This window comes from Canis lupus, chromosome 24, assembly GCF_048164855.1.
Source record: "Canis lupus baileyi chromosome 24, mCanLup2.hap1, whole genome shotgun sequence".
NCBI classification, from domain to species: Eukaryota; Metazoa; Chordata; class Mammalia; order Carnivora; family Canidae; genus Canis; species Canis lupus.
The window spans coordinates 11515837-11532402 of NC_132861.1; the positions used below are offsets into that span (position 1 = coordinate 11515837).

The following is a 16566-nucleotide window of genomic DNA, read 5'->3' on the forward strand; positions in this document are numbered from 1 at the left end:
ACCATTTGGTTGGGGCTCTAAAGTATCAACTCCTCTACAACTGTTAATGCTTGGTGACAGTTGCCTGTACATGGCCTGGGTTCTGTGGCCTCCGGGAGGACTGCATGGTTGTGAAGGTGGCATTACTAGCCCTGTAGGGACCATGGACGTCTCCCAGAAGTCTCCAGTCTTGCCCTACCTCAGACATCTTGCTGTGTGAGCTTTGAAGACATGTCTCCAGAGAGTCCAGGGGAAACCTGGAGCCCTAAGAACTCTGCTCAAGGGAAGTCACCAGGGGAAAAAAAAAAAAAAGGAAATCACCTGGAGCTACAGGATGTTCCTAGTGAGCATCTTGGGCAGAGGTTTCAGTGGGGCTCTTTGGAGCCCTGTTCATTCTTTGGCTCAGTGGGGGTGTGGGAGGTTGGGGGTGAGTGAGTCAGTAGGTGAGCTCAGGCCGGCCTATCCTTATTTTAGCAGAGGTGTTTCACTGTTATCTGCTCTTGATATCAAAGTTCACTTAAGATTTATGCTTTTAAAATATTTGTTCTTTTATTTTTTAATTTAAATAAGGGCTCCCATCATTAAACAACAGCAATATCAACAACAACAACAACAACAACAACAAACTCTTTAAAGAGTGCCATTCTAATCTAACCTTCATGCTTAAAAGATGAAAACTCATCCCAGAGAGGATAGCTACATGTCCAAGGTACTGGGGGTTCTGTAGAGCCACACGTGGGGTTTCTGGAGGCTAGGCTGGAGGGTTTCTCTTGCACCATAGAGATAGTATTATCAACTAGACAGTGTGTGTTGACACTGAGCCCAGAGCATGGAATGGATGGTCCTCCATACAGACAAGATGGGTGATGATGAGGCCCCCTGGGGATGTATGGACCTGCTAGTTTTAGCCCATTTTACCTGTGGGCTAGGATGAAAGTCTAGGAAGTTCCCTTTCTCTGAACTACTGGCCCTCATGGCAAAGTGCCTACAAGCTCCTATCCAGAATGTTCCTTGCCTTTCATGGGGAGAAGGTGGTGGGCTCCAAAGCAAGCCTCTATACTCCGGGCAGGGTGGCCCACATCATTCCCAGACTCATGTTTGCTCTTTCTACCCCTGAGCCCCTCCCCCTGCAGTTCTTCACTTCACCCTTGGGGGTGATCCCCTGAACTCACCAGCAACTCTCAGCCAGATGTCACTATTTTAGCTTTGGGATTCCTGCAGTCAAACTGTGTTAAGAAAAATCTAATTGTTTTTAGGAAGGAGAGACAATTTTCATTTGTCCTTCACTCACTGTTTTGGTACCTGTTCACGCAGCCAGCTCATGCATGGCACTGCTCTGGTCACCCCAAGCAGAAACAATCTCAGCCTCTTACTAGTTCCAATAATTTTGTCCCCGTTCCCTTTTTTGATCTTTAATGATACTTATTATCAGTAGCCTGGTACCGTGCTTCCTTTACCCAGACATTACCCTTTGTGGAGCAGGAGCGTGTCCTCTCTTCATTTTTATCCAGTGAACAAGCTTGAAACGAGGGCATCATCTGGGACACTCCAGCCTCCCTCACTCCCCAGGTCTGGCCAGTCACCACCTGGCCAGGAGTGCCCAAGTCTGCTTCCTGTTCTTTTCCTGACTGCTGCTTTATGCCGGGTGGTCCTCATGGCTTGCTAGCACCCATGCACTCTCCAGGCTAACAGGCACCACCACCCTGGGGTAGACATGGGTCATTGAGCTCTCATCTGGCCTGCATACTGAACTCCTACTGTGGCTGCATAGATGCCTATCCATCTTCTGTCCATCCCACCACACCATGTGCTGGCATCCCACTGTGCCAGTGTGAATTGTGATGAAGGAAACAGACATGAGCACATGCTCATGGATCTCACAGACTAACCAGGGGGAAGCAGATCACATCAGGCAACTGACAAGACCCTCTCCTTACAGCTGGGCCTTTCCCTACACCAGTGGCCAGGTCCTCTAAGAGGAGGTAGTGTTCAGACAGAGGAAGGAGAGGGAGAGAACTCAGCCAGGAAGTGGGTGGGAGGAGAACTGGGGCAGAGGGACAGCATGCACAAAGGCCCTGGGGTCAGCATGTGCTCAGCCTGTTTTCAGAAGGCCTGGGTGAGCGGAACATGTGGACAAGGGGGTGCAGGAGAGCTGAGATGAGTGAGGATCTTGCAGGAGTGGGTGTAGGATCTGGAATGATCCAGCATGGGGCTAAGTGTGTGGAATCGGGGTCAGACTGCCTAGGTCCAAATCCAGGCTTTGTCCCTTCCTCCTCTGTGATTTGGGGCATGAACCTTAATCTCTCTTGACCTCAATTTCCTCTGTACAATAGGGATAGTATGGTATCTCCACATTTGTCTATATGTCTCTGGTGTAGCTATCTTACCTCACAGAGTTGCTTGTGGGGATTGTATGAGTTAAAGTTGGTAAAGCATTAGAACAGTGCCTGCTGAGTGGTAAACACAATCCTGCCCACTGAAGCAGACGAGCGGGAGCTGTGCGCTTTCAAGACTCACTCTGTTATATGGAGAAGAGAGGGCAGGCTGGGGGGCTGGTGTGGACCTCCAGGCAGGGATGCACATGCCTGGCCCACAGTGGCAATGGGGGAGACTCAGGGAAGTGGGCAGACTGGAAGGATGTTTGGGGAAGAGCCAGGGGCACCTGCTGATGGATTTGGGGTGGGGTGGGGGTGCAGCGAGGGAAAGTGACCATCAGGTTCATAGCCTCGGAAACTGGGATTGTGAGGAGATTTGCATTTGAGAGAAGTTTCTGTAACTAATCTGCTTAAGGTCCCACAGGGGTGTGGGTGGCAATCCGAGATTCAGCCCCGGGTCGTCCTGACAACAGAGGCCCTGTTCTTTCCACTGTGTGAGCCAGTTCACTGGGATCAGGAATCTACGGATCCCAGGGACCTCTGGAGAGCATCTAACGGGCCTTCTGACTTCTTTTACAGACAGTGACAGAGAATTCTAGAGGTCAAGTGGATTGCCCAAACAATTGGAGAGAGAAGATTTGGGGCTGGTGCTCCATCTCCTTGCTCTGGGCTGGCACTCTCTGTTCCATGCCATGCAGAAATTCGCTACCCAAAAATAGCCCACAAGGCTTTCGGAGGAGCTCTTCACAGCTCTTCTGTGGTAAACAACCTGCTTTCTCCAATGGCTCTGGGTAGGAACAATCAAAGGGGAGCTGCTTCCCTATCTCTTTGCACAAAGCTTACCTCAGTGGTCAAGCACAATTAAACCATCAACCCACTGGGCGGGTTGGGGGGAGCTGGCAGGTAATAACAGCCCCACGCAGACTCTGAGCCGTACAGTCTGTTCATCCTCCAGACCTCACTGCAGGCCGAGAAGCATCTGCACGGCGAAGCCCCTAAACCCGCTTTCCATTTATAAGACCAAGTGTGACCTTCAAAATGCACTGTGGTTTTATATTGCTGAGCTCTCGGCAAAGTGGAGGCAGACTAGCCAGCTCCCTTTCATCATGACGCATGGACTCTCTGTCCCCCTGTGCGGCTTGCGGCAGTGTGTCCTCTCTTCAGGTTGTCATGACAATTTGCACTGAGAAGCTGTTTCTGGAGAGGGAACAGGAAAAGAAATGGGGGAAAAATGTTTATTGCAGTCAGGCCTGGTGAATCTCAGGATTTCAATGGCATTGATGCATTTGACAATGATCTCTCATGGAAAATTAGAATTTCTATCCTCTACCAGCTAGCTGCCGGGAACTTTGGTGTTACACAGTAGCAAAGAGTGAAGTCCAGAATCCATCAGATATTACTAATTACAGTAATAGTGATCATAATAATTAAATACAAGCCTCAAAGTCAGGTGCCCTCTGGCATAATCCATTAAAGAAAACGGGCATAATTATTCAGGCAATACAGGTATCAACTCAGTTTTGGGGGTCGGTCAGTGGTATCCTGATAACAGGCTCATTCTCTGCCTCTTTGTCATTGGCCATCTGGCCTTTCAGTGACTTTTTTCCCCTCCCTAGATCTCAACCATCTGTCCAGGATGTCTCATTAATCCTTATAAACAACTCCATATAAAACTCCAGAAGTTTACATCCCATTTCACAAGTGACTCACCGAGTCCCTCAACAAACTGGGAGGAACTGGGAGGGAGGTGACCGTCAGGTGCACCTCTGTGTGTCCTCAGCCCATCCTCCAGAAGAATAGGACCCGTTTGGACCAGCCACAGTGACAATTACAAACTGAGTAAGGTTTATATTTTTCCCCTTTTCCCTCATTTCTAAACAAATGTATGTTCATTGTGGTAAATCTGAAAAATACAGCAAAGCCCAAAAAGAAAAGTAAAAATCATCCACCATCCTAATACCTGGATTTAATCCTAATAATGAAAAAGGAAAGATATGACTTATCATCATGCTGTCCTTGTCTAAGCAGGCTTGGCAATGGGGGTGATTAGGGCAGGATGGGTGCAGAGGTCTCACTGTGCCTTGGTGGCCCCTTCCTGGTTGGCTGCAGACACCTTCAGGGTGGGGTGCATCCATGGCCACCCAGCTCCAGACTTCTGCCCTGTGTTGAGCTGTGTGTCGACTCTTGAGGTTCTGAATCTGCCTGGGCTTCAGCTCATGAGAACTCAGAGACAAAGTAGAAACTGGAAAACTTTCCTTTCCAGACAACACTTATTCTTTCAGTCTATTCATCTAACATTTGTTGAGGCATCATGAAGAAGAAGCCGAAGTCTTTACACTTAAGCAAACTACCCTAGAAACAGGCACTTAAATCAACTCATTACATGGTGCTCAGCAACGGACTTCATTTTTGCAGATAAGCAAGTAGAGGTAGAAATGCAACATGATCATCAAGGTGTGGATGAAGCAACTCCCAATTTTGAGATAAAATATCATGTGGTATCTGTGGGAGCCAGCCTCCAAGATGGCCTCCAATGATCCTTGCCACCTGGTATTCGCACCTTGTATGGAGTCTTTCCACACTGAGCCCGGGCTGCTCTGTGAGACCAACAGCCTGGCAGAGCTGATGATATGTGACTTCCAAGGCTAGGCCTAAAGGGTGTTGAGGCTTCCACCTTGTTCTCTTGGATTAGTCACTCTGAGGAGAACCACCAATGTGTCTTGTGGCTGCTCGGGGAGCCAGGTGGCAAGTTCCACACTGAGAACTGAAGTCTCACTAACAGCCAGCACCAGCTCATCAGCCACAGCTGAACCACCTTGGAACAGGAGCCTCCAGTCTGAGGGGAGGCTTCTAAGAAGACCACATCCCTGGCCAGTATCTGACTGTGACCTCATGCGACAGCCAGACCCCAGAGCCAAGTCACTCCTGAGTTTCTCACCCACAGAAACTGTGACAGCTGGAAATAAATGATCACTGCTGTTTTGCAGCCGCTAAGTTAGGTGATTTGCTATGTGGAAGCAGGTACAAAAATTCAATACCTCTTGTTACTCTCCTGGGAAGAAATCCCAGATCAGCTTCCATTTACAGAGTATTTTGTACCAGGCCCTAGGCTGAGGGACTTACATTCATAATCTTCATGACAGCGAAGCAGTGATACTCACAAGGTATCATTTTTATCTTGATCTAACAGATAGGGACATGCGGGCCTGGAGAGGGGGAGGGATGTGACCAAGATCCTGTGGCAATGTCAGGATTGGAACCCAATACTGCCTGACCCCAAAGCTCAAACTCTTAGCCACGACGCTGTATCTCTGTGTAAACGCTCAAGTTAGGAAATATTTGTTGAGATTCTGCTATGTGCCAGGCATGCTGCTAGGCTTTAGAATTTGAATCCTGCCCGGGATGCAGGGAGGTGGGCTCTGGCAGGGGCAATGGGGCCCTTGGCCTCTCCAATGAAGGCTCCCTACCCTCCTCTCGTTCCCTCCAGCAGAGAAACATAGTCTTGGCTGTCTCCAAGCACATAACCCCAGGCCCTGTTCATATGAAAGGTTTTCTTGCCAAGTACTGCCATTCACCATGCAAAGAAAGTGAAAATGACTAGCAGAGGAGAAATTGCAGAGGTCACAGATGCTCCTAAAGTTTTTAGATTCCTGATCCTCGGGCAACAATATTTACTGAGCATCTACCATGTGCCAGGCACTGTTACAGGCACTTGGGCCATACCAGTAAAAAAAGCAAAGATCTCACCCTGAAATAGCTTATGGTCATGGTGGTGGGGAGGACACAAGGGGAGGGACAGGCAATGAACAACACACTATTGTTATGTGGTGGGCTAGAGGGTGGGAAGTGCTCTGGAACAAAGGGAACGGAATGAAGAGCAGAACTGGGGGACTGGGGAGAGGTGGTACAGGCTGCAGCATCTGTGGCTTGAGCAGGGCAGGCCCCCTCTGGGAGAAAGGGGAGGAGCAGGCACACTGGCCAACTGTCCCCGTTTGTCAGAGCCTGAGGTAAAGTGTGAGCTGCTGTGCTAAAACCCAGAAAGTTCTTTGCAAGGCGGGAAGAGGTGGCTGACCTATGAGTTGGCCAAGTGGACGTGGGGGAAGATTGCTCCAGGACGCAGCTGGATCTGCAGTTCTCAGCCAGGAGTGATTTTGCCCCCCATGGGATGCTTGGCATTCTCTAGAGACATTTCAGTTGCCAAAGCTGGGGTGGGCTACCGTCGTGTAGGGGGTAGAGGCCAGGGATGCTGCTAAACAGTCCACAATGTGCAGAGTAGCTCCCCACAGCATGAAATTAATTATCTGGCCCGAAATGTCCAGAGTGCCAAGGTGAAGACACTTTGAACTAGATTGTTCATCTGTGATTCCTGATTTACCTGAAATTTCATTTTGCCTACTATTTCATTTCTGTTTCTGGGGAAGAGAACAGAAATTCCTTTGGTCATACCCAGAGATCATGGCCTCCAGAATGTGCCCCCATTCTCAGCACTGGGATGGGCAACGCCAACCTGGACAGGCCAGCAAGGTCTCCTGATGGGGCCCTGTCCCCATCTTCCTGGGTCTCTGCCTGCCACTGTCATGTCGCCTTCCCAGGGAGGACCTTGTTAGTGGCCCTGGTGTCAGGCCATCAGCATTTCCTCCAGTCTCTCCAGGACTAGGGTGTTTTTTGCCACAAGCCCATGCTGGTCCTCCTTTGCCATCGGCCTGCTTCATCCACACTAGACAGTAGCTCTTCAGGAGAAAGAGCTGAAGGTGATCTGTGGGCTTTGGCTTAAGTGATCAGGCTCTATGAAGGAAAGAGCCTATCGTGTTTGCCTTTTTTGCTATGTTGGGAGTTTGAGAAGCCAAGATATCTTCCTAGCTCCTTATGAGAGAATTGGGGCCAAGACTCTTTGGCATCAGGTATTTGAAAATAACCCTCCCCACCACCACTCGTCTCCCTCACCCGGGTAGTTTCACTACAGCTTTTGACACTTCCTTCTTCCACCTCTGACCAACCCCATGCTGCTGGTAGATGAGGGAAGCAGTGTCTGCAGGAACCAGGAAGATGGAGCGGTTTGTCCCACAGCCAATTTGTGAGGCAAAAGAAGCTGGGTCTCACAGAACCCCAGGCGCACTAGAATATTCCCTGGTCAAGAAGGATCAGAAGATATTCAGGTTGCAGATTGCAGATTTCCTGGGGTTTCAATATAAGTTTGGTGAGGGCTGAGCTCTTTAAAATTTGTCACTGAGGCTCAAGCTCTCCCGAATGGTGCCCAGCCCATCACAGAGGCTTGATAAATATTTGTCGAAACAAGTGTTGTGAAGAGGCTGCTGTCAGAGCTGCTCCCTGCTGCACCTCCCGAGGATGCTCCAGCAAAGGCTCCTCTTTGTGCACAGGCTGACCTTGGGGGTGGACTCTTCATCCAAGAGCTTGCTGTTTCCTGACCAAGCTTCTAGAAGCCTCCTGTTCTTGATCACTTCTGTTTTACCAGAGCTCAGCAAATACAGGTTGACTGATCGAATGAATGAATGAATGAATGGGCAATGTAGGTTCTGGTCAAGCTTTTCTTTGCTTTGTACCTACTACAGTCAAGGGACAACTGAGAGAGGCAGTGACATAGCTCTTCACACGGGTCTGGGGAGTTAAGGGCTGCTGGGTTCTACATATTTTGTATGAGTCCCACTGATAGGTGAAACACGAAACCACTGCGGGGCTCTCCACCCCCTCAAGTCTTTCCACTGCCAGGCTGGAAATTGCCACCAGTGACAAGCACTGGGCTTGTGGCTGAAGAGCTGGTCCCGGGTGAGTGTGGCACTGGCACCTTTGAGTGGCAGGGTTTTGCTTCCTGTGCATTTGGACCGGAGAGTTTGGAGAGGATCCACCACTTAGCAGAACGGAGCTGTAGGAGTGACAGGCAGCAATCCCGTGCCAGGAGAGCCTTCTTGCCCAGAACGTATGGTGCATGTCCAAGGGCTCTCAAGGTACCTGAAGCCATGCCAGTTTGCAATAATTAAGCAGTAAGACCCAAGTGAATGGGTTTCCTGTTGCTGCGTGACAGCCAGATGCCTGGGGTATGAACTGAGGCCCAGCACACAGCACCGTGCATCGCGCTGCAAACATCTTACTGAAACTCTGAAACCGTCAGTGATGAATAGTTGGAAAGATAATGATGGCAATTTGATGCTAACGTGGTGGCTCACTCCAAGGGCTCCCACACATCATCTCTTTCACCCTGACAACGTCCCATGGAGGCAGGGACTTGGCCTGGCCTCTGCCTTCCATTATCCAGACAGACAGCCTGCCACACAGAGCCTGGGCCTCAGCCAGAATGCATCTGCACAGGTAAGTGTCGGCACACCTGATTCCCCACTCAAGGCCCCCTCTGTTGCTTGCTCCTGTGCTTTGCAGGTGCTCGAAGGTGCTGGGCCCTAGATAAGTACTTCTTAGATGTGATCTGTTTCAAGTTTCATAACAGCTCTATGAAATAGGGTATTAGTATCCCCATAATACAGATGAGAAAACTGAGCCTTAGAGCTGTTTAATTATTTACCCAAGTCACATAGCCAGTCGTAAGAGGGAGTGGAACCCAGGGCTGCTGGATGCCAAATCCCATGGCCATATTCTTAATAAGGACACAGTCATATCAGATTACTCCTGTGACCATATCTTAATTGAACTAATTACATTTGTAATGATCCTATTTCCCAATAAGGTCACATTCAGAAGTAGAGGATTAGGACTTGAACATATCTATTTTGGAAGGGGACATAATCCACTCCATAACAGGTGCTATAATGGTTTTTAATTGACAATGAACACAAAACAAAGGGGGAGAGACTTTAGTCTATAGCTGGGTGATCTGATGTATATCCTAAAGGAAAGGCACTTGAGTTGCCCCATCAAAAATGGCAATTTCTTAAGGGTTGAAGCAGTGCCTTCCCCAGACGTTACAAACACAAATGTGTACCCTCTGTTCCTGGCCCTGGAGGGCTGGCTGACCTGCCCAGAGTCAGGACCTGGACCAGTGGCCTTCAGTTCTGCAAAAATCCCCTCGGGTTAAATTTGATGTTGTGACCATTAGTTTTTTTCCCCAACAGCACTCCCTCTCTCGCCCTCCCCACAACCCACCCCATTCACCTTGTGATGGCCAGGATGCCTTTCAAAAAATGGGGACTTAGCAGAATATCAGTTTGGAGAAAATAAAGGGAGGACACATGGAGATTTTTCAGGAGCAGAAGAAGGAAGGGCAGAGACAGGATGACTTATTGTTGGGGACACAAATTCATCTTATTAAGGGGTAATGAATGGTTTTGCTTGGCAATTAATCACCCGAGCCTTCTCCCCGGAGCTAGAAGAAATGGGAGATGCCCGAATAAAGGCTTGCTGGAAAGAGCTGGCGAGCGCAGCTGTGGCAGAGGGTCCTGACCGAGCCTGTGCTCCCAAATCACCTAGGGAGGTTTAAAGAACACGAGTGCTCACGTTGCACCACAGACCAATGGAATCAGAATCTTTATAGTGGGACCCAGGAATCCGTACTTTTGTAGGCAATTCCAACATGCAGCCCAGAAGGAACCACTGAGCTGCCGCGTCTCATCCAGCACCCCTTGGTCTTCACCATCCTCCAAAGGCAAAGGAAGAGTCAGAGACAGGCCAGAAGAGCCTCTGTCGAGACTTCCGGGCACGTTCTGCTCATCTGGGGTCGGCCAAGATGGTCCTTATCGATGTGCTCCATTTCTTATCCCTGTTTCCTCTGGGTTTGGGGTGAAATGGAATTCCAAGAAAGGCATTTTAATTAGGTCATTTGGAGTGGCTATTCTATACAGGAAGACCCACAAGAATGTGTAAAAATAGATATTTTTATTACAATAAATTGGCACAGCAGATGTTCCTGACCTTTAGCCACCCCAGAGCCTGAAGCACCCTGTGTCCAGGAGGGTGGGGGGATTTGCATGCAGTGAGAATCAGTGTGGCCCGGGCATGGGTCCAGAAGGTCTGCCTCATGTGTTACTTGATAATAAAAATACTTGAAAACTTGATGGTTTCTGTCCATAGCGAAATGTCTTTGGGCCAAAACAAGAATAAAGCAAGTGTGACAGGATGTCCCTGGTAACAAAATGACTGTGTCAAATTGTCAAGGACCCTCCTGAGAGAGTCTGTGTCCACAACAAGGGAAACCACATAGTCTAGGCTACTGGGGGAAGTTTCAAGAGTTGGATTTGTGCCAAAAGCCTACAGTCAACTGAAAGCAGCCAGCTGGTTGGCACAAGTCCCTGTAAATGGGACGAGATGGAGCCCTGCAGGAAGCCCACAGAGACGGGAAGCCCTCACTAGCACTGAGGACATGCCCCGGTCAGCGTAGGCCAGGGTCTTCCCATCACCCCCTGCAGCCCCTTTTAGGACAAATATTTGGTAACTTTCTTTTATTCTCCTGAAATTAAATTCACAGAATTAAAAAAAAATCCAATATAACTCTGAAGAAAAACTAAAAGGCAAGTAATTTATAACAAAAGATTATACTTAAAAAAGATGTAAATGTTCAGTCATGTCTCCCCTAGGAGACCTAACAAGGGACTCACAAGCTGGAACATCTACATAAAATCCTGCGAATGTGACAGCAGACGCAGATTGACTTTCTCCAGTGGCAAGTCAGATACTATGAATGGAGCTGCTGGGATTGGCATGTATTTCTAAAATTATGACCGACCCTTGGTAGAGTTCTGGAAAAAACTTCTTGATGATTTCATTTCTGAAAATTTCAGCCCACAGGTGACTCTTGGACAACCTGGGTTTGAACTGCGTGGGTTTACATATATACAGATTTTTTCATAAATACAGTAAATAATGTAATAAGTACTGTAAATATATTTTTTCTTCCTTATGACTTTCTTAGTAACATTTTTTCTCCAGTTTACTTTATTGTAAGAATATAGCATATATAATACATATAACATAAAACTATATATACATATATATATATTAAAGATTTTATTTATTCACGAGAGACGCAGAGAGAGAGGCAGAGAAGAAGCAGGCTCCATGCAGGGAGCCTGATGTGGGACTCGATCCCCGGTCTCCAGGATCACACCCTGGGCTGAAGGCGGCGCTAAACCGCTGAGCCACCCAGGCCGCCCTACAAACTATATATTAATCAACTGTGTATGCTATTTAAGGCTTTCGGTCAACAGTAGGCTATCAGTAGTTAAGTTTTGGGGGATTCAAAATGTAACACACAGATTTTTGGCTGCACAGAGGTATGTACCCCTAACCCACATTGTCTGAGGGTAAACTGAGTACTTAAACAGTTCAAAATTTTTTCATGTATGTTTTGGCAAATTATGTAAAAGTTAGTTATAAGTTCAGAAAATTACAAACATCAGGATGCCGAGGGACTCAAGAAAACTCTTCACTGCATAAGATTGTCTCTCACATTTCAGGATGCCCAACATCACTGATGTCTAAATACCAGTAACAAACCCCTGTCATTGTGACCACTAAAAATGCTCCCCCAGGCTCCACAACAAATGGTAGCTCTGTCCCCATTGGGAATCCACTTACCTGGATATCAAGTCTTTGTTTCCTAAACCTCAGACCCATTAACATCTTGGTGCTTGGATTTTCATTTTTCTTCATTTTTCTACCTCTTTTTCATTTCTCAGAGGGTCCCATGGAGGTGGTTAGTGCTTCTGTGATGTTGTTCCCCTTACTTCTCTTCCGTGGCCTCACCACTGTGGAAAAGACTTTTTTCCCGCCAATGACTACTGATTTTTACTTGGTGACCAGAGGATAGCAAGCCAGCCTTTGAAGGTCTTGGGCCATTTCCTCTAGGTAGATCAGATGTTTTGTAAGAAGCATGACTGGTTATCACAACCAATCATCTCTTAGACCCCTTCTCTCATCTTGCTAATTAGTGTTAGTTCTGGTATATTCTATGGTCAGTAGTAAGATTTCTTCTAATTTCTGTGAGATACACTAAATAGTGGACATGAAATTTTAGTGTGCATAAGAATGACCTAGAAAGTGTGTGCAAATTGCAGGTTCCTAGGGCTCACCCTCAGAGATTCAAATCCAAGGAGCCTGGTATTGTGTTCAGGAATCTGCATTAAAAAAAAAAAAAAAGACTTATTTATTTATTTTAAAGAGAGAGAGAGAGATCGCGTGCATGCGTGGGCACACAGGGGAAGGGGCAAAGGGAGAGGGAAAGAATCTCAAGCAGACTCCCTGCTGAGTGGGGAGCCTGACATGTCACTCAATCCCACGACCCATGAGATCACAACCTGAGTGTAAATCAAGAGTCAGATGCTTAGCCAACTGAGCCACCCGGGTGCCCCTCAAGAATTTACATTTTTAACCAGCAGGTCAAGGTGTTCTGAGGCACGTGGATTACAGACCACACTTGGAGAGACACAGCCTGGTTGGGGGCAAGAGGGGAAGTGGCAAGGGTTTTCATCAAAATAAGACTGTGAAGGAACCCCCATGATAACTAAAGATTCCCAAAGCAGGTATGCATTTAAGGTCTTACACTTTTCTCTGGGGTGTTAGGACACATGTATATGAGGAGTAGAGACCTGTGGCAGTCTTCTATTCTTTCTCCTCTCCTTTTAGAACTTATCCCTTTTTTGTTGTTGTTGTTGGCCAGAGTCCACTTGAAAGAAAGACTACATATTCCAACTTTCCCTTCAGCTATATGTGGTCATAAGGAATGTAAGCTGGAATGGTGGCTACAATTTCCAGGAAGGGCCCTTAGAAAGAGGGGCTGTGCCCTTCTGCCCTAATATAGACCCCTCAGGGACACAGACACCCAACGAGACCTTGGGAACTGATCACACAGAGCGGAGCTGCAAGACGGGCCTGGGTAGCCTGTAGCCTGGGTCCCTTGTGGCCCCTATAACTGCCAGAGACTCACCAACTCCCGCCTCTGTGAGAATGTAGGAGACACAAATATCTCTCTGATTTAAGTCACTGTTGCTTTTACAGTGGTTTTACAGTTACTTGGGGTTGAGTTTACTGTTTACTAATACTGGGTCCAATCTAAGATTAAGCAGCATTGAAGCTAGGCTATTACCCTATGCCAGGAGCATCTTCGGGTGCTCCCCAGCATCCCAGGGAGGAAGAGTGTATACGCTGTTACGGGATCCACAGGCCACACTTCCACTTGGCCCCACCCTGACACACCTTAGGGCCAAGTCGGAGCCTTGGGAGGGAGGCAGGTGAAGGGTGGAAGGGCCTAAATTAGCCAACAAGCTAGGCAAGTAAAGGGGAGTGTGAGGGACCCGTCCAGGCAGTTGGCTCAGGGCATGCTGCAGCTTCGATGCATCAGTGGGAATGCAGCTTCCCAGGTTAATGAGGGTCAGTGTCCTGCATACCTGCAGCCAGGGCATGTGCCCTTGACACTAGGTTAGAGCCTGAGGAGAACAGCCTCAGAAACCACAGGAAGGGAGCCTAAGCAGAGAAGGTTGAGGGGGCTGCAGGCCACCCAGAGGGCTCAAGTGAGCCTAGAGACCCCAGAAATAATGGAGTGAAGCCCTTCTAGGTTCTGCAAAATATATTGGGGCGAGGGGGGTTGGGAGGAACCAAAGCTAGGGAAACAGTTGAGTCCCACAGCCCTGCCCAGGGAGTGTGGTGGCCTGAGAAACCTTGTAGGGGACCTTCCTCACCACCCGTGGGGGTGCACAAGGCCACCTCTGTTCCTGCCATGTGGCTGCTGTGCGCTGCACACTTCCCATTTGCACTGCAAAGGGTTCCCAGGCCTGAAGAACGTGTCTATTTATCAAAGGCCCTGCTCGCCCCAGAGGCTCAGAACAACCCTCTCCTTTCCTTCTTTGTGTGTACAGACCTGGCGGGCGGCAGAGCCCCGTGATCCTCTGATGAGTTTCATGAGTCACGGAGACACATGTTTGGCAGCTTCCTTTGTTTCTTTTCATGTGAGGAGTCAGGCACCCACATGGAAGTGGCCCTGTGTCTTATGAATGGAGACCCCATAAAATCCTAACTTCTGATGTTCTCTACCTGGGGCCTTTGAGGGATCCTGAACCTGAATTCCCCAGCAAGATTTCTAAAAGAGCCACGGAAAGAGGCTGCAGCAGCAGAGGGGGGCTTTGCAAGCAGCTGGTGTGGTAGCAGAGCTACGGCTCTCTGCCAAAGGCAGTGACTGACCTTGACCTCTGGAAAGGGGCTGGGGCCATCCTCTGAACATCCAAGAAACCCCGGACTCTAGCCCCTGGCTCTTTGGCTGAGCAGCTTCAAGATTAACCTGCATTTGGGCTGAGGGAGGAATGTGGATTTCCCCGCAGAAGCACTCAGCTGGGGGTTCAGACCACAGAAATCTATTTTCATCGCTAGAAAAAAAGGATCTATTCTTACATAGCTGGCATTCTGAATTCTTCTTCTTCCCCCTGAAGCCCGGGCAGTACATGAAAATCACCCAGTCGCTTGCAGGGTAGTTCCCTCAAAGGCAGCGCCTGTGCCTGTAGCAACTGGTGAGGATTGCACTCTTCTTCTCCCTGAAAAGCCATTTTTGGGTTAAAATATCAGGGAGCTGCTTTCGGGTTGCCTGGATACCAGACGGCTTAATAACCCTGATAAGGCCAAGGGGATGTAAAACAATGATCAAAAGGAATGTCCGCCCTCAAGATGCCCTCTGAGCCCGGTGGAAGATTTCACATGTGAGCACACACTTCATCACACACGCCAGCCAGCTACAAGCTCGAAGTGAAGGTGTGAAAGAAATCAGGCCAGGCCAGAAGCCGGAAACCAGCTCCAGCCTGGTGTGTGTGCACCATGCTGATGAAAAGAGGGAAGGTGACGTGTCACCTGCACTTCCCGTAAATCCAAAGACCTCCACATTTGTGAGATGCTCATGCGTATGGTGTGCACACGCCCGGATTTGCCAAACACACATTCTTTTGTTTGTCTACACACTCGATTTTATAGACTGGAGGGAAAAAGTAATCCTGGTTGAGGCAGTGATGAGCTAGGTCACCTCTGGCCGGCCACCAACAGCTTAGGTTAGCAGTTTCTTTGGGTGAAAAGGAGGGTGTTTGACGAGGCGTGCTGGGGGTTGCCTTCCAGGTCTAAATGTTTTATGACGCCAAGATTTCTGCAGATTGATTTCTTGAAACAATAAAATATTTACAAAGTCAAGCACAATGATAGGCCCTGGAGACAGGGAGTAAGACACCGTCCCTGCTTCCAGTGAGCCCAGAGGGAAACAGACGTTCAAGCAAATTCTTCGAAAACAGCGCAGTACAGGATGTACTGGAGTTACATCCAAGTTTCTATGGGAGCACTGCAAAGAGTGTGTCCAGCTGGCTTGGATGCGGTCAGCGCAGGATGTGTGTGCTGAGTCTGGAAGCATGGGCAGGCATCCTTGCGGCCGTGAGCTCTGTACACAGAAGGAAACAAGGGGAGAGCCGGGAGGCAGGAGAGATCAAGGCATGTGTTGGTAATATTCTGACACCAATTTCAGTGCGTGTGCAGGGAGTTTCTCCACCCCGAGCAACTCTCCACCACCAGCTGGGTGTCCTATATTCAACTTAATTCTTACACCACCTACCTGGAGACGGCATCAGATCCCACAGGTGATGGGCTCCATCCCACAAGACTGCCACCCACTTCAGAAACTAATTGCAAGTTCAGAGTTTTACTTGTACTCCTGATTAACTGGCTATAAATCAGAGGTTCCCTTGACTCCTTCCTTGGGTTCAATTAATTTTTTAGAGTGTCTCACAGAATTCAGGAAACTGATTTACTCCTTAGATTACTGGATTAGTAGAAAGGATATTAAAAGATATGAATTAATAGTCCGATGAAGACATACACAGGTGATCCTGAACAAAGGAGTCACTGTGGAGTTTGGGACCTGGCATGCATCATGTGGGTACATCCTGGTTCCCAATCTGGAAGCTCTCCAAAACCTGTCCATTGGGGTTTTTATGGTGGTTTCACTAAATAAGCATTTTCGATTAAATCATTGGCAGGCTCGATTGATTAAATCATTGACCATTGGTGACTGAGTCAACCTCCAGCCCCTCTGCCCTCACCAGAGCTTGGGAGCAAGGCTGTAAGTTCCAACCCTCTAGTCACATGGTTGGTTCCTCTGAGGACCAGCCTCTCCTTAGTTGACCTATAGGCTTTCCAAAAGTCACATCATTAACTTAATAAAAGACATCTTTAATCACTCTTATCGCTTAGGAAATTCCAGAGGCCTAAGAATTCTGTGAGGAATGGGCAA

General features: G+C 48.3%; 1 long non-coding RNA gene across 3 annotated transcripts; it reads right to left on the reverse strand.

The window, feature by feature from the left end:
- Window positions 1–358: 358 nt before the first annotated feature.
- Window positions 359–14658, reverse strand: LOC140615754 (uncharacterized). Of its 3 annotated transcripts, none has more exons than XR_012016240.1 (3): window positions 14490–14658; window positions 12386–12430; window positions 359–3551 (listed from the first exon to the last, which is right to left on the reverse strand). It is a non-coding gene; the product is annotated as an uncharacterized lncRNA (long non-coding RNA). The 3 variants fall into 3 exon arrangements; XR_012016239.1 differs by having other exon boundaries at window positions 404–3551; window positions 11892–12430; XR_012016241.1 differs by lacking the exon at window positions 359–3551 and adding an exon at window positions 9434–10086 and having other exon boundaries at window positions 11892–12430.
- Window positions 14659–16566: the final 1908 nt, after the last annotated feature.